This window comes from Antechinus flavipes, chromosome 3, assembly GCF_016432865.1.
Source record: "Antechinus flavipes isolate AdamAnt ecotype Samford, QLD, Australia chromosome 3, AdamAnt_v2, whole genome shotgun sequence".
In the NCBI taxonomy this organism is placed as follows: Eukaryota; Metazoa; Chordata; class Mammalia; order Dasyuromorphia; family Dasyuridae; genus Antechinus; species Antechinus flavipes.
This window is the reverse complement of record NC_067400.1, coordinates 440,236,732-440,256,592: the sequence shown is the minus strand read 5'-3', so window position 1 is coordinate 440,256,592 and position 19,861 is coordinate 440,236,732.

Genomic DNA, 19,861 nt, shown 5'->3' with positions numbered 1-19,861 from the left:
TGGTAGAATTCACATGTAAAGCCATCTGGTCCTGGGGATTTTTTCTTAGGGAGATGATTAATAGCTTGTTCTATTTCTTTTTCTGAAAAGGGACTATTCAAGCAATTTATTTCCTCCTCTGTTAATCTGGGAAGCCTATATATTTGGAGGTAGTCATCCATTGCACATAGGTTATGAAATTTATTGGCATAAAGTTGAGCAAAGTAACTCCTTATTATTTCTCTAATTTCCTCTTCATTGGTGGAAAGTTCTCCCTTTTCATTTTTAAGACTACTAATTTGATTTTCCTCCCTCCTTTTTCTAATCAGATTTACCAAAGGCTTTTCTATTTTATTGGTTTTTTCACAGAACCAACTCTTAGTTTTATTTATTGGTTCAATAGTTTTTTTTTTTTTTACTTTCAATATTTTTAATTTCTCCTTGTAATTTTAGAATTTCAAATTTAGTATTTGATTGGGGTTTTTTAATTTGGTCTTTTTTCTAGCTTTTTTAGTTGCAAGCCCAATTCATTGATCTTCTCTTTCTCTATTTTATTCAAGTAAGCCTCTAAGGATATAAAATTTTCTCTTCTTACCACTTTGGCTGCATCCCACAAATTTTGGTATGATGTCTCATCATTGTGATTATCTGGAGTGAAATTAATTGTATCTATAATTTGCTGTTTCACCCAATCATTCTTTAATATGAGATTGTTTAGTTTCCAATTACTTTTTTTAATGTAGTTTTTATTGCATTGTGATCTGAAAAGAAAGCATTTACTATTTCTGCCTTCTTGCATTTAATTTTGAGGTCTTTATGTCCTAATATAGGGTCAGTTTTTGAATAGGTTCCATGAACTGCTGAGAAGAAAGTATATTCCTTTCTATCTCCATTCAGTTTTCTCCAAAGATCTATCATACCTAATTTTTCTAGTATTCTATTTACCTCTTTAATTTCTTTCTTATTTGTTTTGTGGTTTGATTTGTCTAATACTGTGAGTGCAAAGTTGAGATCTCCCACTATTACAGTTTTGCTGTCTATTTCTTCTTGCAACTCTCTAAACTTTTCCTTTAGGAAGTTAGATGCTATACCACTTGGTGCATATATGTTTAGTATTGATATTGCTTCACTGTCTATGCTACCCTTTAGCAAGATATAGTTTCCTTCCTTATCTCTTTTAATTGGATCAATTTTTGTTTTTGCTTGATTTGAGATAAGAATGGCTACCCCTGCTTTTTTGACTTCACCTGAAGCATAATAGATTCTGCTCCACCCTTTTACCTTTACTCTATATGTACCTCCCTGCTTTAAATGTGTTTCCTGCAAACAACATATTAAAGGGTCTTGACTTTTGATCCAGTCTGCTATGCGACTCTCCTTTATAGAAGAGTTCATCCCATTCACATTTACAGTTAAAATGACTAATAATGTATTTCCTGCCATCTTGTTATCCCCAGATTATGTTTTTTTTTACTTGCCCCCCAACCCTCTTTCCCAGTTTTAAACTTATGTGCCCCACTTGTTTCACGCCGTTCACCCTCTTTAGGATCTCTTCCTCCCCCCTTTGAATCTCTTCCCCTTTCTTGTATCCTTCCCTTATTACTCTTTTTCTTTTCCCTTTCCTCTCCCCCTTTTTAATGAGGCAAGAGAGGATTTTCTGTAAAACAAGTATGTCAATTATTTTCTCTTTGAGCCAATTCTGATGAGAGTAAGATTCACACAATATTCCTCCCCCTCTCTGAGTTCCCTCAGATATGATAAGTTTCCTTTGCTTCTTCGTAGGATATAGTTCCCCTCTTTTTCTCTCCCCTTTCCCCTTTTCTGGGAAAAAAATTCTGCTTTTATATGAATATAATATTGTTAGTGAGGGTAAGAGAGGAGCTTAGAAAGTCATGTGTGCCTGGCACAGCCCTCTACCTCCATTATTCAAGGAGCTTTCCTCTTTTGAAATCTCTTTTCCATTTCTACTTCCCTTTTTATGTTACATCAACATAACATAACATCAACAAGTAAAATCAAATTATACATGTATTCTTTTTGTATATCCAAAAAGAAATACAATTCTCAAGGGTTCTTTCTACCTTTTCTCTTGAAGTCCTATGGTTGGAGATTAAATTTTTTGTTTAGTTCTGCTTTTTTTCATTAGAAACAAATGGAATTCATCTGTTTCATTAAATGTCCATCTTCTTCCCTGGAAGACAATGCTCAGCTTGGCTGGGTAGTTTATTCTTGGCTGCATTGCAAGTTCTTTTGCCTTTTGGAATATCAGATTCCAGGCCCTTCAATCCTTTATTGTGGAAGCAGCCAGATCTTAGGTGATGCTTATTATGGCACCTCGGTATTTGAATTGTTTTTTTCTGGCTGCTTGTCATATTTTTTCCTTGATCTGATAGTTCTGAAATTTGGCCACAATATTCCTTGAAGTTTTTATTTTAAGGTATTTTTTCAGAAGGTGTTGTTTTGATCTATGGAATTTTTTTCCATTTCACTAATTTTTTTTTTTTTTTAGTGAATTATTTTCTTTTTCCAATTCACAGATCCTACTTTCTTGTGAGTTCTTTGTTGTTTTCAATTCACAAATCTTATTTTCCAGAGATTTTTTTTTTTTTTACTTTTTCCTATTCACAAATTCTTTTTCCCTGAACTTCCTGAGAATTTTTTTTTTTTTTTTACCTTTTCCAATTCATATTTCAAAGCTTCTGTTTCCTTTCCCCATTTTTTCTTCTAACCCTCTTTTGAGACTTTTAATGGTCTCTTCTAGGAGAGTGTTATGTAAAAGAGGACAGGTAACATTCCTCTTTGGGGTATTGTCTGGTGACTGTTTGCTATTAGTCTCTTCGGGATTGCAGACCTGCTCTTTTTCTGTATAGATGCTATCAATTGTCTTTTTAATTTTTTTTACTCATTTTTTAAAGCTTTTAGGGACTGCCTTCAGGGCAAGGGAGTTATCTGCTTCCTCTGCAAAGCAGGGAGAGATGTAACCCAACTTCAGGCAGAAGGTATGGGAGTACTCTGAGTGAAAGTTTTCCCCTCCCCCAAACAGAAGTTATTCAGCACAGCATAGCTGCGGAAGTTCCCAGTGGAGAACCCCACTGTGTAGTTTAGCAACTGCCCTAGAGACTAAGAGGTGAAAGTGTCACTGCCCCAGCCCAGAGCCTCTTGTGGGGCTGTGTGTCTTAGCAGCTGACCAGTGAATAGCCCCGCACCAACTAGAAGTCTCTGCTAGGAAGCAAATCTCCCTGCAAAAGTTGTATTGCTCCTGGTCAAGCCCCTCACTGTGCAGATTAGAGGCTGCCTTGGGCTCTCCTTGCCATGCAGGTTCACAACTGCCCCAAGGAAAAAGCCCTGTACTTCAGTTTGGGGTTGGGAGCTTGTGCTGTGATCTGTGCTCTCACTTCCGGTTTGGGGTTCCACTCAGTCTGCCTCTAGTTCTCTCCCTGCCTGTACTGATCTTCTCCCAGGCCCCTGAGGACAAACCTTTTCTGGTGAGATTCTAGATTATCTTCGCTGGTGAGTTATTGTACTTCTAATCTTTATGAGTTGTAGCAGTTAAGCTTTTTGAAGTTGAATATAATATTGTTAGTGAGGGTAAGAGAGGAGCTTAGAAAGTCATGTGTGCCTGGCACAGCCCTCTACCTCTATTATTCAAGGAGCTTTCCTCTTTTGAAGCGAAAGCAATCTCTTTATATTCTTATTCTTCTTAAATTTGTTTAGGCTCAGGTAATTCTCTCCTCTTTTCCCAACAAAAATAGTATCCTATCTCTAAGCTTCAATACTTGACCATTCTGGTAATCTTGTTCCTTTTAAAGACCCTTCTAGAAATCTCAAATTTCATTTCCTCAACCTTATTAAATCCACTGAATTCCTTTTCTAACTTCACTTCATCCACACAATGTCAGATAATTTCTCAGAATTATGCCACTACTATCATCTAGAAATTTTATTTTCTAATGACAGTCATTTTGTTCTATTAAACCTCCTTTTCACACTAAATCTATTCTGGGTTTTCTTGTTCTCCTGCCTTCTGCCAGTGCCAACTAGGGTATCCTTATCCCTGAATGACCTTTACTATCTTATTTCTCTATTCCTTTTGATTTAGGGATATTCAACATCACTGAATATAATCATTAAAGCAAATTGATTTCACATACCACAGGTTTGTGGAAAATAATAATAAGCAACTCAATGGTGCTTTATAATTCATCTTGTCTATACTTCTTATTATCTCTTCCCAAACATCCATTGCAAATCCTTTCTTTTTCTTTCTCATTAGAAACTTTACCTACAAATCAATCACAGTGGATGGCTTAGTCTCCTATTGTACTGAAAAGACTAAGACCATACATTTTAATCTTCTTAAAATTATTTTTCCATTCTTCAAAACATTGTTGTATCATTAATCCCTATCTTATCATTAGCCTCATAACCAAAGAAATAGCATGGTACAATGGAATAAGATTCAGATCTGGAATCAGAAAGTATTTGTTCATATTCCAACTCTTCCACTTTGAGAAAGTCACTACATACTGTTGGTTGTGTGTTCAAAGTTTTATGAGTTGAGGGGAAAAGATAATTTTAATGTTTCCTTCAAACTCTACATCCTACATATTTATGAACCTCTATTTTCTTGTAAGACTATTCCAGAGGAAGTTCTCTTTATTTCATGTAACTTCAATCCTGTTCTCATCATTGGGTCCTTCTTGTCTTTCTACTAACATGGTCAAATTATATTCCTTGACCTCTCTACTTCCATTCAGTTACTATCCCAATAAGATAGTGGAATAGTAGCTAATAGTAGCTAATTCTTATTTTTTTATTAAAGCTTTTTATTTTAAAAACATTTGCATATGGCCCAGACCTAAAACTATATTATAAAGCAGCAGTCATCAAAACCATTTGATACTGGCTAAGAAATAGAGTAGTTGATCAATGAAATAGGTTGGGTTCACAGAACAAAATAGTCAATAACTACAGCAATCTAGTGTTTGACAAACCTAGAGACTCCAGCTTTGGGGATAATAATAATTCACTATTTGAAAAAAAAAAACGGCTGGGAAAATTGAAAACTAGTATGGCAGAAATTAGTCAGTGACCAACATATAACACTATATACCAAGATAAAGTCAAAATGGTTCATGATTTGGCACAAAGAATAATATAAACAAATTATAAGAACATAGGATACTTTACCTCTCAGATCTATGGAGAAAGAAGTACTTTGTGACCAAAGAAGGACTAGAGATCATTATTGATCACAAAATGATAATTTTCATATTAAGTTAAAACGTGTTTGTACAAACAAAACTAATGCAGACAAGATTAGAAGGGAAGCAATAAATTGGAAAAACATTTTTGCATCCAAAGGTTCTGATAAAGGCTTCATTTCTAAAATATATAGAGAATTGACTCAATTTTATAAGAATTCAAGCCATTCTCCAATTGATAAATGGTCAAAGGATATGAACAGACAATTTTCAGATGAAGAAATTGAAACTATTTGTAGTCATATGAAAAGGTGCTTTGAACCACTGTTCTGAGATACCATTACACACCACTCAGATTGGCTAAGATGACAGGAAAAGATAATGATGAATGTTGGAGCAGATGTGGGAAAACTGGGACACTAATACATGCTTGGTGGAACCATGAACAGATCCAATTATCATCATTTATTTATTTATTTATTTTAGGTTTTTATTTATTTTTATTTATTTATTTATTTATTTTTTAATAACTTTTTATTGATAGAACACATGCCAGGGTAATTTTTTTACAGCATTATCCCTTGCATTCACTTCTGTTCTGATTTTTCCCCTCCTTCCCTCCCTCCACTCCTTCCCCCAGATGGCAAGCAGTCCTTTACATGTTGAATGGGTTGCAGTATATCCTAGATACAATATATGTGTGCAAAACTGAACAGTTTTCTTGTTGCACAGGGAGAATTGAATTCAGAAGGTATAAATAACCCGGGAAGAAAAACAAAAATGCAACCAGTTTATATTCATTTCCCAGTGTTCTTTCTCTGGGTGTAGCTGCTTCTGTCCATCTTTGATCAATTAAGGCTCTCTTTATCGAAGAGATCCACTTCCATCAGAATACATCCTCAAACAGTTGTTGAGGTATATAATGATCTCCTGGTTCTGCTCATTTCACTCAGCATCAGTTCATGTAAGTCTCACCAGTCCTCTCTGTATTCATCCTGCTGGTCATTCCTTACAGAATAATAATATTCCATAACATTCATATACCACAATTTACTCAACCATTCTCCAATTAATGGACATCCTTTCATTTTCCAGCTTCTAGCCACAACAAATAGGGCTGCCACAAACATTTTGGCACATACAGGTCCCTTTCCTTTCTTTAGTATCTCTTTGGGGTATAAGCCCAGTAGAAACACTGCTGGATCAAAGGGTATGCACAGTTTGATAACTTTTTGAGCATAGTTCCAAATTGCTCTCCAGAATGGCTGGATGTGTTCACAATTCCACCAACAATGTATCAGTGTCCCTGTTTTCCCACATCCCCTCCAACATTCCCCATTATCTTTCCCTGTCATTCTAGCCAATCTGACAGGTGTGTAGTGGTATCTCAGAGTTGTCTTAATTTGCATTTCTCTGATTAATAATGATTTGGAGCATATTTTCATATGTCTATAAATAGTTTCAATTTCTTCGTCTGAGAATTGTCTGTTCATATCCTTTGACCATTTATCAATTGGAGAATGGTTTGATTTCTTATAGATTAGAGTCAATTCTCTATATATTTTGGAAATGAGGCCTTTATCAGAACCTTTGATTGTAAAAATGTTTTCCCAGTTTATTGTTTCCCTTCTAATCTTATTTGCATTTGTTTTGTTTAGATCCAATTATTTTGGAGAGCAATCTGGAACTATGCTCAAAAAGCTATCAAACTGTGCATACCCTTTGACCCACCAGTATTTCTATTGGGCCTATATCCCAAAGAGATATTAAAGGAGGTAAAGGGACCCATATGTGCAAAAATGTTTGTGGCAACCCTTTTTGTAGTGGTAAGAACCTTGAAACTGAATGGATGGCCCTCAATTGGAGAATGGCTGAATTATTATTGTAATCAATCTTTTTGCCTTTGCATAAAATATAATTTATCTCATTTTAACTCCATTTTCCTCTTCTCCCAGTACAATCTCCTTTTTTCCTTTAGTTCTTTTTTTATATTATCACAACAAAATAAAATTATACCTGTACCCTTTAAGTATACCCAGAACAGAGATAGAGTACTCCAGAGTTAATCAGCATCTTGCCATATAGGGATGTAAGCTTTTTAACTTTTAAAAGAAAGGATTTTTTTCTTTTCTTTTTACCTTTTTATGCTTCTCTTGAGTTCTTTATTTGAAGATCATATTTTCTGTTCGGTTCTGCTCTTTTCATCAAAAGAGAATGAATTTCACCTGTTTCAGTGAATGTTCATTTTCCCCCCTGAAAGATATTGCTTAATTTTACTGGATAGTTGATTCTTGGCTGCAATACAAATTCCTTTGTCTTTCAGAATACCAAATTCTAGGCCCTTCAATTCTTTAAAGTGGAAGCTTCTAGGTCTTGGCTACTCCTGATTGTGCCTTCTTTCTATTTGAATTGTTTCTTCCTGGATGATTGCAATATTTGCTCCTTGATTTGAGAATTCTGAAATTCTGCTATGATTTTTCTTGGAGTTTTCATTTTGAGGTCTCTTTCAGGAGGCGATTGATGGATTTTTTAATAGCTATTTTACCCTCTGGTTCTGGGACTTCAGGGCAGTTTTCCTTGATGATTTTCTGAAATTTTTAACTCAGAATCTTTGCTTATGTTGTTTCCCTTAGCTGAAATGATCAATCTTTTTATCTACTTGTATCCACTTTTACTTTAAGGAAAAATCCCTCAGTTAAGCCTTCCCTGAAAACACTAACTCACATTGACCTTTTATTAGTTTGACATTTTGCATTTTGAGTCACTATTATAAGAATAAGTATTTAATTATTTTCTGAGTTTTCCCTTTGCATTAGTTCAGATTAACTGACTAGATTTTATGCTTCTGGAGGGCCAACAAATTATCTTTTTTTTTTCTGTTATGCTCTTGATTGTGCCTAGAAAATTCTGTAAAACATTGAAAGTGATTGCTTATTAGAGTTTGAGAAATGAGAGGATTTTGGAAAAGCATCCATAAACATTTTACAAACAAATAATAAAATGCAGTGCTTATGGTAAGTGATTCTTTAATCCAGGTTAGTTGATGTAAGAGAGAGAGAGTCAGGAAAGTCTCATTGCTCCCCTAAGTAAATGAGAAAAAAAGTGAGCAAGGAAAGGTTAAGAAAAAGATAGACTTTCTATACCTCACATTGATTCACTCAGGAGATGCCCTGAAATAAGTAATATCTGAAAAGTGGTGATTTTGGTGAGACCAATGTAAATAAACCCATGGACTCCAAAGGATTTATGAATTATTTTTATTTTTATTTATTTATTTTTTTTTTGGTAGAAGATAAATTCCTTTCCAAAGGAACCCAGTTTACTTTGTATTTTAACCACAAATCTGCCTTCTTGAATGGACTACTGTGATCATCACAGAGTCAAAAGAGTTGGATTTTAGAAGTTGCTTTTATCTATCTCTTCGAATGAAATGCAGATTACCCAGGTGAGACAGATTTAGAGTTATAGTTTATTAGGCAAAAATAACTGAAATGTAGATTTTTGAAAAATAGTTTCCAACTAGCATTTGTTTAAAATACCATGAATGGAAAGGTTGTATTACTATAGCATTACATCTCTCACTTCATTGAACTGTTTAGGGATTGACAGCCAGCAACGATGGAACAGAGTTATTTATAATCTTTTTCCAGGTGGCTGCCAACATGTCATAGTTTATCACTAATGTCATTTCTGACAAATTCAAAAGAGTTACAAAAATAAAAAAGAAAGGAATTTTCAAAGGCCTGTTTATATAGCTTCCAATTCCAAGGACATTGAACCTAGCCTAGTTTAATAACCTATGGAGTACAGACAATAATAACTTTCCTCCTCCTATCTAAGTGTTTTCTTTTTAATTATTAATTTAGTTTTAATTGAAAGTTTTTTTTCTTTTTAAAACATATACAAGGATAATTTTTTTTAATACTGACCCTTGAAAAACCTTGTATTGCAATCCCCCCACGACCATCTCTGGATGGCAAATAATCCAATATATTTTAAATATATATGTGAATTGAATATAGTCATGCATAATTATACAATTATCTTGCCACACAAGAAAAATATGATGAAAAAGGAAGAAAAATGAGAAAGCAAATAAAATTCAAGGAAACAACAACAAAAGAAGTGAAAATGCTATGTTGTGATGCAAACTCAGTTCCCACAGTCCTTTCCTGGGTGTAAATAGCTGTCCTCATCACAAGATCATGGGAATTGGCCTGAATCATCTCACTGTTCAAAACAGCCATGTCCATCAGAATTAATCATCATATAATCTTGCTGTTGCTATGTGCATTTTACTGTTTCTCCTCATTTTACTTAACAACAGTTCATGCAAGTCTTTCCCAGCCTTTTTGAAATCACCCTGTTGATCATTTATTATAAAACGATAATATTCAATAAGATTTATATATTATAACTTATTCAGCCATTCTCCAACTGCTGGACATCCACTCAGTTTCCAATTCCTTGCCACCTCAAAAAGGGCTGCCATAAATATTTTTGCACATGTGGGTCTCTTTCCCTCCTTTAAGATCTCTTTGGGATATAGGCCCAGTAGAAACACTGCGGGGTGAAAGAGTATGCAAATTTGAGAGCCCTTTGAACATAGTTTCTAATTGCTCTCCAGAATGGATCACTTCACAATTCCAGCAACAAAGCATTAGTGTCTCAGTTTTCTCACATCCCATCCAACATTCACTATTTTCTTTTCCTGTCAGCCAATCTGAGAGGTGTACTTCATTCACATTTGATTTAATTTGCATTTCTCTGATTTAAATCAATAATGATATAGAGTATCTTTTCATATGATAGAGATTCAATTTCTTCATTTGAAAATTGTTCCTTTGATCACATATCATTTGGAGAATGGCATGAATTCTTATGAATTTGAGTCAATTCTCTATATATTTTAGAAATGAGGCCTTTATCAAAATCCTTAAATACAAAAATGTATTCTCAATGTATTGCTTCCCTTCTAATTTTGTCTGTATTGTTTTGTTTGTACAAAAACTTTTTAACTTAATATAATCAAATTTATTTTGTGTTCAATAATGAGCCCCAGTTCCTCCATGAATTCTCTACAAACTAAGAGGTAAAGTATCATATGTTCTTCTAATTTCCTTATAATATCATTCTGTATGTTTAAATTATGAACCCATTTCAACCTTATCTTGGTATATATTGTTATGTGTGGGTCAATGGCTACTTTCTGCTGTACTAGTTTCAAATATTCCCAGCAGTTTTTGTCAGTTAGTGAGTTCTTATCCCAGAAGCTGTGATCATTGGGTTAGTCAAAGAGTAGAAAACTATCGTCATTGACTATTGTATCCCATGAACCTAACCTATTCCACTGATTGACTACTCTATTTCTTAGTTCAGTACCAAATGGTTTTGATGACCTCTACTTTATAATATAGTTTTAGATCTGCTATAGCTAGGCCACCTTCATTGGCATTTTTTTTCTTTAATTCCCTTGCAATTATTGTTCTTCTAAATGAAGTTTGTTATTATTTTTTCTAGATCTGTAAAATAATTTCTTGTGAATTTGATTAGTATTGCACTAAATAAGTAGATAAATTTATATAGTATTGTCATTTTTATTATATTCACTCAGCCTATCCATGAGTACTTGATATTTTTCCAAGTGCTTAGATATGTTTTTATTTGTGTGGAAAGTGTTTTGTAGTTGTGTTCATATGGTTCCTGACTTTGCCTTGGCAGATAGACTCCAAAATATTTTATATTACTTACAGTTATTTTAAATGGCATTTCACTTTGTATCTCTTACTGCTAGACTTTGTTGATAATATATAAAAATGGTGATGATTTATGTGGATTTATTTTGTATCCTGTAACTTTGCTAAAATTGCAAATTGTTTCTAATAGTTTTTTTAGTTGATTTTCTAGGGTTCTCTAAGAATACCATCATAATCATCTATAAAGAGCGATAATTTGTTTTCCTCCTTATCTACTCCAATTCCTTTGATCTCTTTTACTTCTCTTATTGCCCAAGCTAACATATCTAATACACTATTGCATAGTAATGGCGATAGTAGGCAACCTTCTTTCACTCCTGATCTTATTGGGAATGATTCTAGTTTGTTCCCAATACATTGGTGATGGTTTCAGATAAATGTTACTGATCATTTTAAGGAAAACTTCATTTATTCCTACGCTCTGTAGTGCTTTTAATACGTAGGAATAAGTTTTGGATTTTATCAAATGCTTTTTCTATATCTATTAAAAAAAATCATGTGTTTTTTGTTTGGATATTGATATAACCAATTATTCTAATAGTTTTCTTAATGTTGACCCAGCCCTGTATTAATGGTATAAATCTTACTTGGTCATAGAGTATTATCCTGGGGATAACTTTATGTAATCTCTTTGTAAATATTTTATTTAAGATTTATGTATCTATTCTTTAACATATTTAACAAATTGTATTGGTCTATCTGCCATCTAGGGGAGAGAGTGGGCTAAGGAGGAGAAAAGTTGAAACAGGTTTGCAAGGGTCAATGCTGAAAAATTACTCATGCATATGTCTTGTAAACAAAAAGCCAAAATAAATAAATAAATGAATAAGTAAATAGATGAATAAAGAATTATCTGTCAATATTCATTAGGGAAATTCAACTATACTTTTTTCCTGTTTTTTTCCATAGCTATATCATAAAATGAATTTGGTAGGACTCCTTCTTTCCCTATTTTTTGAAATAGTTTGTATTGTATTGGAATTAATTATTTTTTAAATGTTTGATAGAATTCATATGTAGATACATCTGGTCCTGGAGATTTTTTCTTAGGGAGTTAGTTAATAGCTTCTTCTATTTCTTTTTCTAAAATAGGATTATTTAAATAATTTTTCCCTCTTCTGTTAACATGGTCAATCTATATTTTTGTAGGTATTCCTTCATTCACTTAGAATATCAAATTTATTGACATATAGTTGGTCAAAATAACTCCTAATTACTGCTCTAATATCCTCTTCATTGGTGTAATGATCTCCCTTTTCATTTTTGAGAGTAACAATTTGATTTTATTCTTTCATTTTTCTAATTAAAATTATCTAAAGGTTTATCTGTTTTGTAGGTTTTTTCACCAATTCTTACTTCTGTTTATTAATTCAATAGTTTTCTTACTTTCAATTTTATTAATCTTCCCCTTTTATTTTCAGAATTTCAAAATTGGTATTTAATTGGGGATTTTAAATTTGTTCTTTTTCTAGCTTTTTAAGTTGCACTCCAATTCATTGATCTTTTCTTTATTTATTGTATACGAGTAAACATCTAAAGATATCAAATTTCCCCTAATAACTACTTTGTCTGGACCCCACAAAATTTCAGTATGTTGTCTCATTATTATCATTTTTTCAGATGAAATTATTGATTGTGTCCATGATTTGTTCTTTCACCCATTCATTCTTTAGATTAGATTATTTAGTTTCCAATTAATTTTTTATCTATTTTCTCCTGATATTTTATTGCTTGTAATTTTTATTGCATCATGACCTGAAACATTTACTATTTCTGCTTTTCTACATTTGATTTTGATGTCTTTATGCCCTAATATATGGGCAATTTTTATATAGGTTCTATTGGAATCCTTACAAAGTGTTAAGTGATTAGAAGTGATAGAGACAATAATTATCTAATTTAGCATGGTTCAGTATGAATGATCTGATTCTACAAGGAGATGTTATGGGCCAGAACCTGAAACAAGGTACTAAGTGGAATTGAGGAGACAATGTTTAAATCTAGTTTAGAATTGAGTTAATCCTACAACAAATAATGGTTTCCCAGTGATATAAAGATTGGTGTGTACTCAGTGTACAGCCTATAAGCAAGAAGCTTTCAGGGCCAAAGGGCACTCTGGGAGATCCAGAAGCCCACTCTTGGAGGTGGAGTCAGATTCATTCCATTTTTCACCTTAGTGCTGGCTGGAGGCTGAAGGACAAACCTTTGGTTTTAGAGACATTTGGATTGAGCTCTTAGAACCAAGGAGAGAGATAGGTTTCTAAGGAAGCTAACCAGGCCCAAGGAAAGAGAAAGACTTGGAAAGAGAAAATAAATGTTTGGATTTTATCAGCTGGCTGTATTTGAGGTGATTATTACTTGGAATTGAAACTAAGGCTGCCTTCAGAAAACCTCTCCTGAGAAACCTGCTCCCAGAGAGAACCATTATATTATATTAAAGAAGAACACCACAGGTTCCATAAACCACCAAGAAAAATGTACTTTTTTTTTGTCTCCATTAAATTTTCTCCAAAGATATATCATCCTAACTTTTCTAAAATTCTATTTACTTCCTCAAGTTCTTTCTTATTTATTTTATTGTTCAATTTATGTAATTCAAAGAGAGTAAGGTTGAGATCTCCCACTATTATAGCACTGCTGTCTATTTCTTCTTGCAGCTCTTTTAACTTCTCTTTTAGGAATTTGAATGCTATACCACTTGATGCATATATATTTAGTATCGATATTACTTCATTATCTATGGTACCCTTTAGGGAAATATAGTTTCCTTCCTTATTTCTTTTATTTAGATCTATTTTTGTTTTGGTTTGAGCTGAGATCAGAATCACTATCTCAGGTATTTATTTATTTATTTATTATTTTTAACTTCACCTGAAGCATAATAATTCTACTACAGCCTTTTGCCTTTACTCTAAATGTATCACTCTGCTTTAAATGTGTTTCTTGTATATATAATAATATATTGTATGATTCTGATTTAATCCCATCTGCCATCGGCTTCCATTATATGGGAGAGTTCATCCCATTTACATTCACAACTAAAATGGCTAACTCTGTATTTCCCTTCATCTTATTTACCCAAGTTATGCTTTTCTCTTTCCTTTTCCCTTTTCCCTCCTCCCCAGTATTTTGCTTCTGACCACTGTCTCCCTGACACTCCCCTTTAAAGCCCCTCTCTTCTTCTTATACCTTTCCCTCACTACTTCTATTTTTATTTCTATTAGCCTCTTTTCCTTTTTCATTTCCTCTCTCACTTCCTTATAAGGTGAGACAAGTTTATCTGTGAAACTAAATATGTTTAATAGTCTATTAGGCTATTTTTGAGCCAATTTTTGAACCAAATGTGATGAGAATAAGATTCACAAAATGTTGATTCCTCTTCCTTCTTTTACTCAGTTATAACATGTCTTCTTTGCTTCTTCATGAAATGTAATTTCCCTCATTTTAGCTCCATTTCTCTTTTTTTCTAATATAATCCCCTTTCTACCTCTAGTTTATTTTTTATTTTATCATAGTAAAGTCAAATTATACCTGCATCCTCTAAGTGTATACATAACAGAGATATAGAACTCTCAAGAGTTCTTCCCCCCCCCTTTTACCTTTTTATACTGCTCTTAAGTTATGCATTTGGAGATCATATTTTTTGTTTAGCTCTAGTATTTTCATCAGAAATAAATGAAATATATCTGTATCATTGAATGTCCATCTTCTTCCCTAAAAGATAATGCTCAATTTACCTGCATTGTTGATTCTTGGCTGCAATTCAAGTTCTTTTGCCTTTTAGAATATCAGATTCCAGGCCCTTTGATCCTTTAAGGTAGAAGCTGCTAGTAGAAGTCCTAATTGTGACTCCTTGATATTTTAATTTCTTTTTGGCTACTTGAATTATTATTATTTTTTTTGGCCCAATAATTCTGAAATTGACTACAATACTCCTTGGAGTTTTCATTTTGGGATCTTTTTCTGGAAGTGATTGGTGAATTCTTTCAATGTTTATTTTACCTTCTCATTCTAGAACATTAGAGCAGTTTTCCTTCATTATTTCCTGAAAAATAATGTCTAGGGTCTTTTTTTAATCATAGTTTTCAGTAAGTCCAATAATCTTTAGATTGTTTCTCATAGATCTATTTGCCAGGATAGGTGTTTTTCCAATGGGATATTTTACATTTTCTTCTACTTAAAAATTTTTTTTCTTTTGGTTTTGTTAGATTTATTCTTGATGTCTCATTTTGTCCTTTTGTTCAGTTCTAATTTTTAGTGAATTTTAGTGAATTTTAGTGAATTAATTTCTTTAGTTACCTTTTTTAGTTCCTTTTGTATTTGGCAAATTGCATTTTTAAATGAATTGTTTTGTTCTATGTATTTTTTTCCATTTCACAAATTCTGTTTTTCAAGGAGATGTTTTCTTTTTCTGTTTTGTCAAATATTTTTGTGAGGAATTATATGCTTTTGTTGGTGGAGTTGTGAATCCAACCATTCTGGAGAGCAATCTGGAATTATGCCCAAAAAGTTATCAAACTGTGCATACCCTTTGATCCAGCAGTGTCTCTATTGGGCTTATATTCCAAAGAAATACTAAAGAAGGGAAAGGGACCTGTATGTGCCAAAATGTTTGTGGCAGCCCTGTTTGTAGTGGCTAGAAACTGGAAATTGAATGGATGCCCATCAATTGGAGAATGGCTGGGTAAATTGTGGTATATGAATGTTATGGAATATTATTGTTCTGTAATAAATGACTAGCAGGATGAATACAGAGAGGCTTGGAGAGACTTACATGAACTGATGCTAAGTGAAATGAGCAGAACCAGGAGATCATTATATACTTCAACAACGATATTGTATGAGGATGTATTCTGATGGAAGTGGATTTCTTTGACAAAGAGACCTAACTGAGTTTCAATTGATAAATGATGGACAGAAGCAGCTACATCCAAAGAAAGAACACTGGGAAATGAATGTGAACTATTTGCATTTTTGTTCTTCTCCCCGGGTCATTTTTACCTTCTGAATCCAATTCTCCCCGTGCAACAAGAGAACTGTTTGGTTCTGCAAACATATATTGTATCTAGGATATACTGCAACATATCTAACATATATAGGACTGCTTGCTATCTAGGGGAGGGGGTGGAAGGAGGGAGGGGAAAAATTGGAACAGAAACGAGTACAAGGGATAATGTTGTAAAAAAAATTACCCTGGCATGGATTCTGTCAATATAAAGTTATTATAAAATAAAATAAATATTAAAAAAAGGAATTATATGCTTTTTCCATTTCACTAAATCTATTTTGGAAGGAATGTTGTTCAGATAATTTATTTGTTTCCTTTTAAAAAGGAATACTCTTCCAAATTTCTCATTTCCTTTCCCCATTTTTTCTAACTCTCTTTTAAGATTCTTTTTGAATTCTTGCAAGAGAGCCTACATATTACCCTTTGGGGCTTCATTTGATGATCTTATGATTTTGATGTACCCAGGGTTTGAACTCAGTTCTTCTGTTTCTTCATAAATCTATGGTCAGAGTTCTTTTTGCTTTTTTTTTTTTAACAAAAGGGTCTATTTTCAGGCAAAGGGAGATTGTTCAAGCTTCCTCTACAGGCAACAATGGCTGTGCTGGGTCAGTGCTGACTAACTTCTGGTACTGTCTGGGTGTGGCCAATTCCTGATATTCTGGGCTCACTATTTGCCTTTTGTATTTGTGTTGGATGTCTTACAACTAATCTGCTGATCTACTGGCTTGTAATCAGGAGAGTAACCAACATTGCTGTCTATTTCTCCTGATAGATTCCTCAGCTTTTTGGAGCCTATATTGACTTAGGTCTCTGTACTGCCTGTGCTGGAGGACCTGCCCTCTTTTGCCTGTGTTCATCCCGCCTCCCTCCATGCCTAATTGTAACAGACTTTTTCTGAAGATCTCCCAAATTATCTTCTGCTTGAAATTTATTACATTACAAATATTTGTGGGTGCCATCACTCCAAAACCAATTCAGAGGCTTAATTTACTGTTAATTTGAGGGACAAAGAGAGACCTTAAAAAAAAATCTCTCCACCCTCTTGGCTCTACCCCACCAATATTTTCAACAGTTTTTTTTTTTTTAAATTTTGGATTCTGGTATATATAAGGAAACAAAGGATGTGCAAATTTACTCCTTTGTCTATAATGTATTTGTAATTTCAAATTTAGAAGTGCTTACATAGGAAGTTTAAATCACTTGTCATTAATTATACAACTAGTATCAATCAAAATTAAGATTTGAATTCAAAGCTTTCTGATTCTTGGAAAGTTTACCCACTCTTCCTCCCTGCCTCTTTCTGTTGGAATTATTGCCCTCAATAATTGCCTCATTGTAAGAAAGTATTTGTTTTAGATCAAATCTTTTTGAACATATTAAAAGTGAGTATGAAGGAGAAAATAATGGTAGTAAGATGATGGTTTTTATATTTCAGTTATTTTTAGTGGAAAGAACATTAAAATAGAAGTAAGTATATTTAGAATCTAGCTCTGATTGCTATTGATTTGATATCTACAAGAGAGTGTCATAATGTTAAAAGAGTAATATCAGAAACATAAAAGCTTCAAGTGAATGATAGTCTGGTGCTAAATGCTAAAGCAAAAAGAATTTCTTTATTCATTTGTTCATTCATCTATTTCTTTTTCTTTCTTTTTTCTCTCTCAAGTTGTACAATGTCAAGTAGAAGAATATTTATGTTACCTTAGAGGCAGTGGAGAACCACTGAAACTGAGCAGAGGAGTGGTATTTATGGTCAAACACCTCTTTTTAACACAATAATTAGATTTGGGAACTTTTTTTAGCCTGGTGAGTTTTAGATTCCCTACTGAATCCAGATGAATATGTTTATCAAGCAGTTCCTATTTGAGAACTGAGAACAGGAGAAATATGAGGGTTAGATATATAAATGTGACAGGCATTTGTTGAGAAAAAGAGCAATTGTATCTATGAGAGCTGATGAGATTAATAAGAAATTTAAAAAAAAAAACTGAAGACAAGATAGAACTCTGAGTTCACTGATGAGAACATAAATGATAGCAAAAGAGATTGAGAGAATAACTCGAAAAGACATGAGAAGAGAATGAAATTATTTTAATCTTATTATTGGAAATGACATTTTTATTTTATATTACCTCCATATACTGATGTTTTATCTATTCCCTCACCCAGAATCCCATCCTTTATAACATATATAATAAAGAAGAAAAAGAAAGAAAAAGGGAGACAGTTCATCAAAACTGACCATTGCATTGAGTCCAGTATTATACATACACTATTCTGTGCCCATAGTAGTCTCACTTCTGCAAAGAAGAGAAAAACATCTCATAAACAATCTTTGGGGTCAAGCTTGGTCATTATCATCTCACCACATTCTGTTCTTATGTTCTGCTGAAGTTTTATTTGAGGGTGTAGTTATTAGTTACCTTTTTTTCCTGCAGATTTCACTTTGTATCAGACACATGATGCTTCTCTGTGTTCTTTACATCCAACATTAGTAATAGTAGTATATTGCACATTGATTCTGTTGATGAACTATAATTGGCTCTATAGGAACATGCGAGTAGAGTGAGCATTTAGGACTTTGGAGTCCTAAGATGATGAAAATTATCTACCCCATTATGGACTTTAGAGAGATATCTTGTAGCAGGGATAATGTCATTTTTTGAAATATTTATAGCTGAAATCTTAACTTCCTGTGGAAGAATAGGATCAGGAAGCTTTAATCATGAAGTATAATTAGGGTGGTATGGCACTTGGCTCTCATTGCTTTCAGGGGAATTTCCAGTGGTTCTGATGTATACCTGGACTCTGGACACAGATTGCTCTGGAGGGGAAAGTGAGGCAGGTGACTTTTTACAACTTTACCTCACTTAAAAACAATTTACTTGCATATCATGGCACCACCTCCTTAAGGTCATGGTTATCTTTAAGAACAAAGGACATGTAACAAAAACATTTATGTATGCAGTTAAGGACTAATATCTTATTTCTTCTAATGTCTCTCTATCTCTGTATTTCTCTTTGTCTCTCTATCTCTGCCTCTCAATATTTTTCTCTGTCTCTGTCCATCTATCTCCCTCTCCTTTTTCCTTTGCCTCTCCTTCTCCCTCTCTTTCCCTTTCCTTTTCTCTTTTCTTCTCCCTCTCCCTTTCCCTCCTCTCCGCCTCCCTCCCTTCTTATTTTCTTCTCTCCCTTTCTCTCCCTCTCTTCCTCCTTTGGCTCTCTCTTTCTCTCTGAAATTGAATTAGAAAATGGTCAAAAGCTTCAACTAGGGAGCAGATGCAATCTAGCAATCAGTTCTGCCAATACTAATCCTGACAAAAGATTTTGCTCTGCGGGTTGATGATGGTGTTGGCAATCCTGGGAATATTGGAATCAGGGAATGATTTGGTTATCCAAGTCTATTTGGCAAAAAAGTGAACATGAAATTATTCCAGAAGTGTCACTGAAAATACATTTAGAATGATTAGATGGATATTCTAGCCAAGAGCTCATGGGATCCATTTCTCCTCTCCCACCTCTCCAGGATATTGACTACAAAATAAAACAGATTCAGATTTTTTCAAAAGCAAAAACTGAATGTGAATTATTGAAGAACTTATTTTCATAAATTGGCATTACCATATTTCGTATATTTTTCTTGTCTATATCTTTGTCTATAATAAAGACCTATAATTTCACCTACTTGACAAATTTCCAGTATAGAAACTTTTTCTATCAAGGCATATCAGCAACTAATTTTCCTTCACCATGTTGTATAAGAGAGTTATCCAGAAGATGAAGAAGTTGAGTGTCTTGCCCATGGTAACAGTTATGATTCATTAGAGTTGGGACTTGAACCTAGTTTTTTTTTTTTTTTTTTCTGGCTCTTAACCTGATATGTACTACACCAACCTGCAATCACACTCTTTCTC